Raw genomic sequence first — 12,177 nt, 5'->3', positions numbered from 1 at the left:
TCCACCGCTGGCCTTTAATCTACGCTACTTTCCACGATGTACACAGTTTATCCCAGGCTGAGCCTCTGTCTCTTCCCTTGCGGGGCCAGCGAGAAATGCGTTAACACTATGGGTGAGGCGCTGGCATCATTATAACCACAGGCGGACGTGAAACGTGTCTTAGCCAGAATTAATAGCAGCAACAGCCAATTCAAATATGGAAGAATATTTATGGCTAGGAAATGGTAAGATAATAAGAGTTGGTCTTTATTAAACCGTATGTGTCTGGTATTATCCTATCTACTTTGTGTGCAGTCATTATTTTTCACTCAATTCTCCCAACACTGTACATACAACTTCCAAGTTTACATCAGGGTTATTTCCCTTAACATAGAGTGTGCGCATTTTCAGTGTCACTAACAAATTCTTAGTAATCATTATTTATAATAGAGACAACACTTATAGCCAGGAAAAAGAAAAGGACAAATTAATAGAATTTTGGTTTCTATAAAATCCCCTGTGACATACCTTATAAAGCCAAGTAAAAACCAAGAAACCATTCTGGGGAGATCTGACCCAGGGAAGCTGAGCCAGGGAACGCAGAAGGCCACATACATTAGAGGAGCCCACTCTGGTCCTTGACCGAGGCGGTGCGTGTGATCTGTGTATTTGCAACAGTTACAGGGTCCAGAGCAGTAAAGAGAGTACAGGAGCTGCCGACCACCATTATACCCTGTGTGGTTCCCCAGCATCCTGGGAACTTGGCCAACTCATAGCAATTGCTCACCCCGAATGAGACCATGAGGCCCCCACTTCCCCTGGCCTGAATAGTTCAGGCTGCCTTGGGTTTGTGGGCGTCCGCATCAGGAAGATATCTGGTCCTCCTGTATTGTGTCATTAAACACTCCCAGGAACTGAAGGAATGCTATTGATTTGGATCATCTATTCCCCGCAGGAGTTTTAAAACTTCCTATGAGGCCACAAAGGAATCCATATAAAAGTTTATTTTGTGAGAAGAGAGACAGTGTCTTTTCATTCTGCCTTGAGGATGTGCATGGTGCTAGCACAGCAGAAGCATTGCAGACTTGTTAGAAAACTTCAAAAGCTGGGTGTGGTGGCTCACGCCTGTAATTCCAGCACTTTAGGAGGCCGAGGCGGGCGGATCACCTGAGGTCAGGAGTTCAAGACCAGCCTGGCCAACATGGTGAAACCCCGTCTCTAGTAAAAATAAACCTGGCACCTGGCACCTTTAGTCCCAGCTACTTAGGAGGCTGAGGCAGGAGAATCACTTGAACCTGGGAGGCAGAGGTTGCAGTGAGCCGAGATTGCAACATTGCATTCCAGCCTGAGTGAGAGAGTGAAACTCTGTCTCAAAGAAAAAAAAAAAAAGAACAGAAAAGAAAACTTCAGACAAGTTAAATTTGATAGAGTTTAATTGAGAAAAAAAAAAAGAAGAAATGATTCACGAATCAGGCAGCCTCCAGAATCACAACAGATGTGGAGAGACTCCAGCAGTGCCTTGTGGTCAGAACAAATTTATAGACAAAAAAAGTAAAGTGACGTACAGGAATTGGCAGTGAGGTACAGAAACCGAGAGTTTGGTTGCACCTTGGCATTTGCCTTATTTGAAGACAGTTTGAACACTCAGCAGTCTGTGAGTGGTTCAAGTATAGCCGCTGGGATTGGCCAACACTCAGCTATTGTTACAGGTGCATACTATTATGTTTGGTTTTCAATCTTGTCTGCCTATTAAGCTAGGTTACTGTTCCATCATGAGGACTCAAATATAGAGGTAGGAGTCCTTCTCAGGCCATCTTCAGTTTGCTTTAACAAGACAAATCCTCACATGGACTGGAGTCTGCAAATGGCAGCAGGCACCTCCGAGGCCCAGGTCAGGCTTCCATCAAAAGGGAAAAAGTCTCAGGTCTACTCTATGCCAATATGTGCTACAAGGAAATAATAATACTCCAAGCTGTATCCAAGGCTTCAATTGCCTCTACCTCTTCCTTGCAAATTATTTAAACTGCTTATCTTAATCCCTGAATGGTGAATTTACTAGCTCTGATAACAGATCGCTTACACATTTAGAGAGTTGAGTTTAGCCCCCAAGGTCCTTGCTGTAGTTGTACTTATTTGTTTTTGTTTTGTTTTATCTCTAGCTAGAATCTACCTGCCTAGAATTGACACCCATTGGTCTAGGTTTCATGCCTTCAGGTTATATAAAATGTGAGTGGTCTAACTTCTTGCTTCATTATTAGGCTATGCATTCTGGGTCTCATTTCCCACTGCCACAGTTCTGTTTCCTTTCAGTATATGAGTCACTTCTCCCTGAAATCGCCTGGGGTTTTCTAACATATCTTTGGAATGTGATGTCCTGCATTGTATGCTCCAGCAGGGAGGGCTGCCCCCCTGTTACTGCCCAGGTGAGAAATGGGTGCATTCCAGGGTCTGCAGTAAGACTCATCCTATAAGACAGGTACTTCCCACCATCATCTACCCAATCCTCCCAACCATCCTATGAGATAGGTACTGTCATTTTTTCTTTAGCAGCAGTGATGCTGAGGCCACGTGACTTAAGTGGAACAGTGTTGAGCCTGGCTTTCTGATTCTCCAGCCAATGCTTCAACCTCTCTTACAATTCTTCTCTTCCTTAATATCCTTTTTCTTGTATTTTCTCCTTTCTAATGGATTCTTTACTCAGCTCTCCACTTTTAGTCACGTTTTGTTAACAATCATCTTCTCCACTCTTTTTTCTTTCTGGTCTCACAGAAATATGAAAAGATGTTCATTTTTCACAGCTCTACTCCACAGTCCATGGTGATGACCCACTATATATATATATATATATATATATATATATATATAGACAGAGTCTCACTCTGTCACCAGGCTGGAGTGCAGTGGCGCAATCTTGGCTGACTGCAACCCCCGCCTCTTGGGTCCAAGTGATTCTTCTGCCTCAGCCTCCTAAGTAGCTGAGACTACAGGTGCGTACCACCACACCCAGGTAATTTTTGTATTTTTAGTAGAGATGGGGTTTCACCATATTGGCCAGGATGGTCTCGATCTCTTGACCTCGTTATCCACCCACCTCAGCCTCGCAAAATGCTGGGATTACAGGTGTGAGCCACCGCGTCCGGCCTATACTTTTTAGCAGTGAACGGAACCTTTAGCTGACTCAGGCACCGCCCTGTTTGTCTCAGCAAACTTACAGGAGTTTGCATTGGGGTTGCTTAGGCCAAGGGATGGGGAAGAGCTGCAGGGAGTGAAGAGCAGAGTCAGATGTTATGGGCTTTTGGGGGCAGAAAAAAGGATATTATGTACCTAAAGAGGGGTGCCTTTTCCTGGGACGGGGAGCGGTTTTTGATTTACAGAGGGAAATGTTGAACAAAGACTGCATTCTTCTGGTTGCATAGGCATACTTTAAAGCCCACATTCAGTTCTTACCACAGCCACCCAAGCAATCTGGAATCTCACACAAACGTGCCTTCTAGACAGGAAGTTTTTATGAACATTTTAGAGAAGACAACAAAAACAAGAACAAAAACGAGAACGGCTGGCTGAGTCAGAATCTCAAAAATCTCAAGATTCTCATGCATTTTGAGAATTTGTTAAACAATATGAATATTCTCCTTGGTAAGTCAGTTAGAAAAACTCACTCTTTTGAACAATAATGCTCTGTTTTTCTCAAGTTGGGGAACTGAAATAATGGAGAAAGTCTCTGCTCTTAATTTCTCTAACCAGATGGAATTTAAAAAGCATGTGGTTCGAGTCATCATTGGGAAAACATGACAAAGATTATGGAACACACATGAATTCCAACTTGCTGGGCACCCACACATTTTCCTTCATTCTTTGAAGAATTGCTAAAATCAGCCATCAAGAACAGTAAACACCAATACTTTGCCTTGAGAGGAATTAGGGGTTTGAGCTAAAATATCTAAAAGACTTGAAATCTGTAATTAAACATAGACTTGGTTTTAAGTTTCCTAATCCTCTCTTTATCATCAACATTCTGCAATAAATTCTTTCTAAACTTCCCCACCTCAGTTTACTAGTTTAGCTCTCTGATGCAATAATCTCCACAAACAATCGTTTTTGCTCAGTTACTTTTCATTAATTTATGGTTTTTCCAGTTTTAGTCTTAACTGGAATAAATGAACATATGACTTTAATTTAACCTATATTTCCTTGCACTTAGAAACAAAAGTGAATAATATTATGTATGCATGTATGTATGCATTTATTTATTCTCAATCCCAAGGACCTCACCAATTTGATGAGGGAGGTTAAGCAAAATGAAACAAAAACATTCTCACCCTTTTACTGTACCTAAACTCAATAGTCCAACAAAATAAAATGAATGATATTTTAGATAGTATTGTCTTTACTGAAAAGCCAGTTGTAGTCATATTTTGCAGAAAGAGAGTTTAAAATATATAAAAGTAGACGGAGTTGACAATATATACATAATTGATCAAAAGTTTTATAGTATAAATGATTCTTATTATTAGGCGTATTTATGTTTTATAAAGGCAACACAAACCCAGAATTAGCAAATACTGAAGCATTTCTTCTAGGGGAAAGCCAGAGTTCGTTTCCTTCAAGACTCTGGTCACAATATTTTTGTCAGCTGATCAACATGTAGACTTGTTTTATGTGTGTTTCTGTTTAAAGACACCTTGTTTAATATATATTGTTATTCATCAACGCTGAAGTCACAGGCAGTAGCATTCTAACTGGTGCCTGAATGAAGCCTCTCTAACAGGTGTATTTTCTGTCTCGGACACATCACAGCCTTCCTGCATTTAGACACGTTCGACAACACTTTTGCACTAGCTTGGGAGCCATTTTAAATAGCAAGATCATCAACAAAAATCACAGAAGTGGACAATGTGCCCCTAAATGGACCAAAAGAAGGACACTTGTTTACATTATGAGAGCTGAAACAAGAAGGCAAAATGTCGCCTTGTTCAGCCTCAGCTGCTGACTCGAATTTTGGCCACTCTTCACATGTCCGTGAATGACCTTGAAAGCACGATGAGTATTGACTTGGGGGCTACAAATACATTTTAATGAGGAGGCAAGTTTGCAGATACAGGATCTGTGAATAATAAAGATTGATTGCACTTCTGAAAGGATCATTGAAAGCATTTCTATCCTGTACTAAAATATTATTTTGCCAATACCGATACTGTCACTTCTGAATATTCTCAGTCTTGCTTATGTAACTTTCTCTTTTTAGAAAAATCCTTTGAAATGTATAAAAGTTTTTCTTGGTTGATACTCTTTGTACTCACCCTTGAATTCACGAAGGATCACATGTGTTTTTGCTGTTAACATAAATTAAGCAATGGAAAAGAAGCTGTAGCAGACACTATCTGTACCCTGCCCACCTTTGCCCAACCCACCCTCAATAGAACTTGCAGACATGCTTGAAGCTTTCTTTGTTTTTTGGCCTGAAAACATTCTCTGTTCAAAAGAATATGCTAGACACACCAGGGCAGACAAGAAGCGAGCCCAACTTAATGCATGAAGAGTAATTGAGTACTCCAGCTCATACCCCACAGTGGGAAATTCTGAAGCAGGTTCCGTGTAGTCTCCTAGAAGACCCAGTAGGATTGTACCTTATTGCCCACAACAGGCATCTGCTCAGTCCTGCTCCACTATTGATTACCAACTTTCCTGCCTCAAAACCCTACTCTACAGATTGCCTCTCACATGCACTCTTTTTATTCAAATCATTGAATCAAGCTCTGCTTTTTTGTTCTTTACTTTAAGTTCCAGGATACATGTACAGTTCTGCACATGTATCCTGGACCTTAAAGTAAAATAAACATGTGCAGATTTGTTACATAGGTATACAGGTGCCATGGTGGTTTGCTGAACCTATCAATCCATCATCTAGGTTTTAAGCCCCGCATGCATTAGGTATTTGTCCTAATGCTCTCCCTCTCCTTGTCCCCCAACCCCCAACAGGCCCCAGAGTGTAATGTTCCCTTCCCTGTGTCCATGTGTTCTCATTGTTCACCTCCCACTTATGAGTGAGAACATGCGGTGTTTGGTTTTCTGTTCCTGTGTTAGTTTGCTGGGAATGATGGCTTCCAGCTTCATCCATGTCCCTGCAAAGGACATGATTTTTTTCTGGCTAAGATGGATTAAAGACTTAATGTAAATGTAAAACCCCAAACCATAAAAACCCTAGAAGAAAACCTAGGCAATATCATTCAGGACATAGGCATGGGCAAGGACTTCATGACTAAAACACCAAAAGCAATTGCAACAAAAGCCAAAATTGACAAATGGGATCTAATTAAACTAAAGAGCTTCTGCACAGCAAAAGAAACTATCATCAGAGTGAACAGGCAACCTACAGAATAGGAGAAAATTTTTGCAATCTATCCATCTGACAACGGGCTAATATCCAGAATCTACAGGAAAAAAACAAACAATCCCATCAAAAAGTGGGCGAAGGATATGAACAGACACTTCTCAAATTCTGCTTTTATGGTAACTCAAACTAAAGTAGAAATAATTTTCTCTGGGAATCCTACTGCAACAACTTGCAATTCTAGAGACTCGTTTGAGCTTCCAGCTTAGAGACACAATAGGGTGGACTGAAAAGGAGTCCCCCACTGGATTCCAGCCTCTGTTCTGCCATCACTTGATTCCTAGGTGCCTGTCTTAGTTCCCTTTGGATGTTAGAACAAATTACTGCAACTGAGTTGCTTAAAACAATGAAAATTTATTCTTTCACAGTTCCGAAGGCAGAGGTCTGAAATTCAGGTGAGAGCAGAGCGGTGCTCTCTCTGAAGGCTCTGAGAGAGATTTTGTTCTTAGCCTCTGGCGTGGCCACCATGCGTTGGTATTCCTGGGCTTGTAGATGTGCCACTCTAATCTCTGTCTCTGACATTACCTGGCACTCTTCCTGTGTGTCAGCACCTTTGGAGCTGAGTACCTTTTTGCCTCCACCTTTTTTTTTTTTTTTTTTTTTTTTTTTGAGATGGAGTCTCGCTCTGATGCCCAGGCTGGAGTGCAGTGGCACGATCTCGGCTCACCGCAAGCTCCGCCTGCTGGGTTCACACCATTCTCCGGCCTCAGCCTCCCGAGTAGCTGGGACTACAGGTGCCTGCCACCATGCCCAGCTGATTTTTCGTATTTTTAGTAGAGACGGGGGTTTAGTAGAGATAGAGGTCAGGATGGTCTCGATCTCCTGACCTCGTGATCTGCCCACCACAGCCTCCCAAAGTGCTGGGATTGCAGGCCTGAGCCACCGCGCCCAGCTTGCCTCCACTTTTAAAGACAACAGTCGTTGGATTAGGGCCGACCCTATGACCTCATCTTACCTCAATAACAAATTCGAAGACTCTACTTCCTATATAGGAACATCACATATACAGGGAGTTAGGACTTGAACGTATCATTTTGGGGACAGGATTCAACCAATAATGGTGCCTTATGTCCTTGTCTACAAAATGTTAATGTTTGACAAAGAAGATGATCTCTGAGGCCCCTTTTAGCTCTGTGGTTCTATAATTCAGACTTTAAAGATGAGTGTTACTTTCATTGCTCTTCTTTTTCTTCTTACTCTTATCTTCCTATTATCACCACAGAATAAATCCAGTTATGGTTTGTCTAAAGGGAAATACACATAGCACTGCATGTTAAAACATAGAGAAAATAAACATGAGTGAAATTGATGTCTCTTAAAATAATTATATTTTCAACCCTAAGCATTTAACTTTCCAATCCAAAATAACATACTCATTTAGCATATATAAAATATTTTTAAATCACTGAGTAAAAGTAATAATTACCAAAGACATGAATTTCCTGGAGGACAATCATGTTGCTGAAGACACATTGCTCAGGTACAATCAAAGAAAATGTTAATGTAAGATTTTATCTGCCCAAGATTCTTCATGGGTTTTCAAAGTTCAGGGTGCCTTCCGCATGGTTTAATTTGTGTTCCCTACCAGGGAACGTGTATGGATGGGGCTGATGGTATTTTATTTTTCTTTAAGCTATAATGTATTCTGCATCATTACAGTACTGTTGACTGGAAATGAAAACAACGGATATAAATAATGTCACTCACTCTGAGGATCAAGGCTTTAGAAAGACTGCTTTCCTTCAAGGCTGTCTTCTTTCTGATTGTTTATTTTGTAAGAGTTTTATTTATTAAAAAATATTCCATGTATGCTCCAACAGCCAATGGAAATAAAGCAAGTGACCCTGAGAAAGAGCTAAACAAGTTGTTTACAGTGCTGGGCAGCAGGACTCCGGGTGTGTCTGCTGAGGCAAGAGGGACCTGGCTTCCAAGTTGCTGAGGGCAATGGGGCTGGCCCGGCTGAGCCCTGGCCCCTGCAAAGCCTCTGGGCTTCAGTCGCAGGAAGTCGCCTACATGTGGTGTCATTTTCAGCTGCTGATTGAGACAGATGCACCCAGATCAATATCCCTGTCTAGTATCAAAGACGTATTGTTATCTCACCGGGCATTTTCCACCAGGGCGAGAGCAAAACTCTTTTCTTCCATCAGTACATGGAGGAGCCTCTAGAGTCCTTCCTCTTTTCCTGATCAAAGGGGTAAGATGAAGGCTTAGCAGGTGATTGGGATTTTATATTTGGAAACTTCCTTCAGCTAAAAGATTATTATATTATATTATATTATATTATATTATATTATATTATGGCTATTTGGATCTGATTCTATTGCTGGTACTTATTGGTTTCAGTGGAGAGGCTATTAATGAGCTAATGACAGCAATAACTCTCCTGCCCTTTTCTGCCTTTAAAGAAGAGTGAAACTGTTGATCTGTTTTAAGTACTGTTAAGGAAGCCTATCAGCTTCCTACCTGTAGCATTCGTGTGCAATTTCAAAATGTCCATTATGCTTTTTCTGAGGATGGACAGCTAAGTATTACTGCTCTCCGAGCTGGGAATAAGGAAATTCACCCAGGCACGGTCAAGTTGAGAGTTAAGGTGAACCACTCTAAAAGGAAAATTTTGGGGAAAATTTTAGGAAAATTAAGAGAAAATATTTTTCCCCTTTTGCATTAACAAGATAAAAGGCCTTATTTTCCACTGCACTCTGTGGGAAAATACACAGTTAGACACCTTTCACAGGAAACCTGTCCTTGGCTTTAGTATTTTTCACTGGGCACATTCACCAACTGGCCGTATGGCATCTTTAAACAATCCAACAGGGGTGTAAGAGCCTTTCTGGTGCCTCGGATTTCATTTCCTACAGGCATTTCAGCAGGTGGTTGGAAAAGGTCTTATTGCTACATGCTTGGAAAGTGAAAAAGTAGCAAAAAAAAAAAAAAAATCTTAAAATCTAGAGATTAGGTTAGGCTTGCTGGCCCACACATATAATCCCAGCACTTTGGGAGGCCAAGGCGAGAGGATCAATTGACTTCAGGAGTTTAAAAGATTAGCCTGGGCAACATAGTAAGACCCTGTATCTACTAAAAATAATAATAATAATAATAATAATAAAATAACTGAGCATGGTAGTGTGTGTCTGTAGTCCTAGCTACTCAGGAGGGAAGCTAAGGCAGGAGGATCACTTGAGCCTGGGAGGTTGAGGCTGCAGTGAGCCCTGATAGCACATTTGCAATCCAGCCAAGGTAACACAGAATGAGACCCTGTCTCTAAATAAATAAATAAATAATAAATAAATGCTGGCAATGAAATGAGGTTGCTGGGGTTATCCAAGGGGAAAAGAGTGGAGAGTATTTGCTCAGTCCCGAGTTCACACTGCAAACCAAAAAGTTAGTGTCATGACTCAACTAAATGCAGACAGAGGGCAGCTCGCTCCTGGAGTAACTGGCTCCCAGAATAAAAAAGAGACAAGTTTTTTTCCTTATGCAATTGAAAACTTCTCAGTCACTCACATTAAGTTCCTTAATATATATCTTTTCATTACCCACACTGTTGGCTTGTTTTAGTGAGAACAAATTCAGAAGGGTGAAAATAGGCGGGAAACACTCTGAGAATCATCCTCTGTGTGCTGTGATAATGGCTGTTAGTGCCTTTCTTCTGGTACTGTCACTAAGCACAGAGGGCTCATTATCATAATGTTTTCATTTTCTTATAAGAAGACCTTTTCGTAAGAGAAAACAGGCCAACAACTTATGTAATTAGTGATAAAAATACATTCTTAAGGACTTAGTTTGAGTAGTTCAAGGTTTCCAACTTAAACTATAAATCGGGCACCTGCTTGTAATATTCCCAAAATCTAAAGCTCTACTGAACAGATATGCACAGGACATACATTTGGGTGCCCATTAAAATATTTTAATTTCCCCAAATCTGGAGTTTAATCATTTACACATTCTGGTATCACATCGTCTGCCCAGTGATTTCTTCTTCAGAGAGTCTTTTAAATGTTAATTAATTAGATAATGTGTTCACGCTGTACCTTTAAGTCCAATTCACAATTGGATCTGGCATATGGTGCCGAAGGAATCTGTCCCAAGACGCTACTGAAAGGCACAGAGCACCTCGGAAGAAGCCTTCCCACGTGGTCCCATTCCCTGCAGCAAATCAGTAGAAACGCACAACGGGAAACTATCCACAAACGATAGATGCTAAAAGTGGCTCTAAGCTCAGGAGAGATTTTACAAGAGGAGAACACATGTTTTTCGTCTTTCATCATTAGCCTTTGTAAATATGGAAGGTGTTGTATTTTGCTTGAAAATCATGTTGTTAAATTGGTTCATTCACTTACTCTTAAAACAAACATAAATTGAATTGAACCAGGGCCAAGGATTTTGCTGGCAGCTGAGGGGGTTGTGGTAAGTAAGACCTGACCTCTGCCTTCCAGGAGCACAGAGTTCAGTGAGAAAGACAGAAAAAGGGGTCCTTTAAATAGAACAGGGGTTTATTTTAGCATAGCTTATATGACTAGATGTAGAAGAGATGGCCACCGTGGTGTGCAGCCCAAATCCCCTCTCCAGGACAGGAGCTCATTTCCCCGCTCCCCAGAGCACTGGCTGTTGCAGCATTACCGCGGAGTCCCTCTCTGGAACCTGCCTGAGCTGAAGGGAGCTGCCATGGGCAAGACTTTATCCCTCCTCACGGTAGCCCCATCCGGTGACTGGTTGATGTAGGCACATAAAAACCGAGCCCTTGCCTTAATTCCAACAACTATCAAGGACCATCCCAGCTCCATGCTCCCAGTGAAATCAGTGGAAGCCTCTGACTTACCGGCATTACAGTTCAACAGCTTCTGTGTAGTCCTGCTTCCTGACTCCCAAGAGGTGCTGTTCCAGCTACAGTCCCCAGTGTCCTTTCTGTATGTAGATATACATCTCACAGTCTGCTTCCTGTGGAACTTGACCTAAAAGACCTACCGCCAAGGCAGCCGGCAGAAGCAGCCAGCGGTCTAGCTGTGAGGACCATCACTCATGCTACTCAGAGAATAGATGGCCTCTGGAATGCCGTAGTGTTGCAACTGTCAAAACTTCCAGGTGACCTGGGCTGAGAGGGGAGTGGAAGGGAACCCATAGGCACAGGCATTATCTGGGTGTTGCCAGTGTTGCTTTCTGAAGGCTGTTGATGCAATAGAGCAATGGTTCTCATCAAAGGTGCATTGTGCTCCTCAGGGGATATATGGCAATGTCTGGGGACATTTTGGTTATGACAATTGAGAGGGGAGTTGCTACTGGCATCTGGTGGGTAGAGACCAGGGATGCTGCTAAACACCTTACAGTGCACAGGACAGCCCCTCAAACAAAGAATGTTCAGGCTCCAATACCCATAGTGCCATAATTGAGAAACCTTGCATTGGGGAGAGAAAATGAAAGCTGAGAGTGTTTAATTTCAGGCAAATTGGGACCTCTATTAGGGACTGAATGTTTGTGTCCTCACCCCGCACCCCCCCACACACAATTTATATGTTGAAGCCCTGACCCTCAATATGATGGTATTGGGAGGAGGGGCCTTTGGGAGGCGACTAGGTTTAGATGAGGTCAAGAAGGTAGAGACTGTGTGATGGGCAGTGCCCTGATAAAGAAGAGGAGGAAACACCAGAGCGTTCTCTCTCTCTCTCTCTCTCTGTCTCTCTGTCTCTCTCTCTTTCAACAGTGTAACAACACAGCAGGAAGGTGACTGCCCCCCACCCCCAACCACGAAGATGGCCGTCACCAGGAAACAAACTGGCTTCCACCTTGATCCTGGACTTCATCTGTTGTTG

At 42.1% G+C, this 12,177-nt stretch overlaps 1 long non-coding RNA gene across 1 annotated transcript in view; it reads right to left on the bottom strand.

Annotated features, from left to right (window-relative positions):
• Positions 1-11,421, bottom strand: part of LOC107967984 (uncharacterized) — a 29,092-nt gene extending 17,671 nt beyond the window's left edge. Inside the window, exon 1 of the long non-coding RNA XR_010150560.1 lies at positions 11,190-11,421. This is a non-coding gene — a long non-coding RNA (uncharacterized LOC107967984). The remainder of the gene's footprint in view (positions 1-11,189) is intronic.
• Positions 11,422-12,177: the final 756 nt, after the last annotated feature.

The sequence above is a fragment of the Pan troglodytes genome, chromosome 14, assembly GCF_028858775.2.
Source record: "Pan troglodytes isolate AG18354 chromosome 14, NHGRI_mPanTro3-v2.0_pri, whole genome shotgun sequence".
NCBI classification, from domain to species: Eukaryota; Metazoa; Chordata; class Mammalia; order Primates; family Hominidae; genus Pan; species Pan troglodytes.
This window is presented reverse-complemented; position numbering and strand designations above follow the sequence as displayed.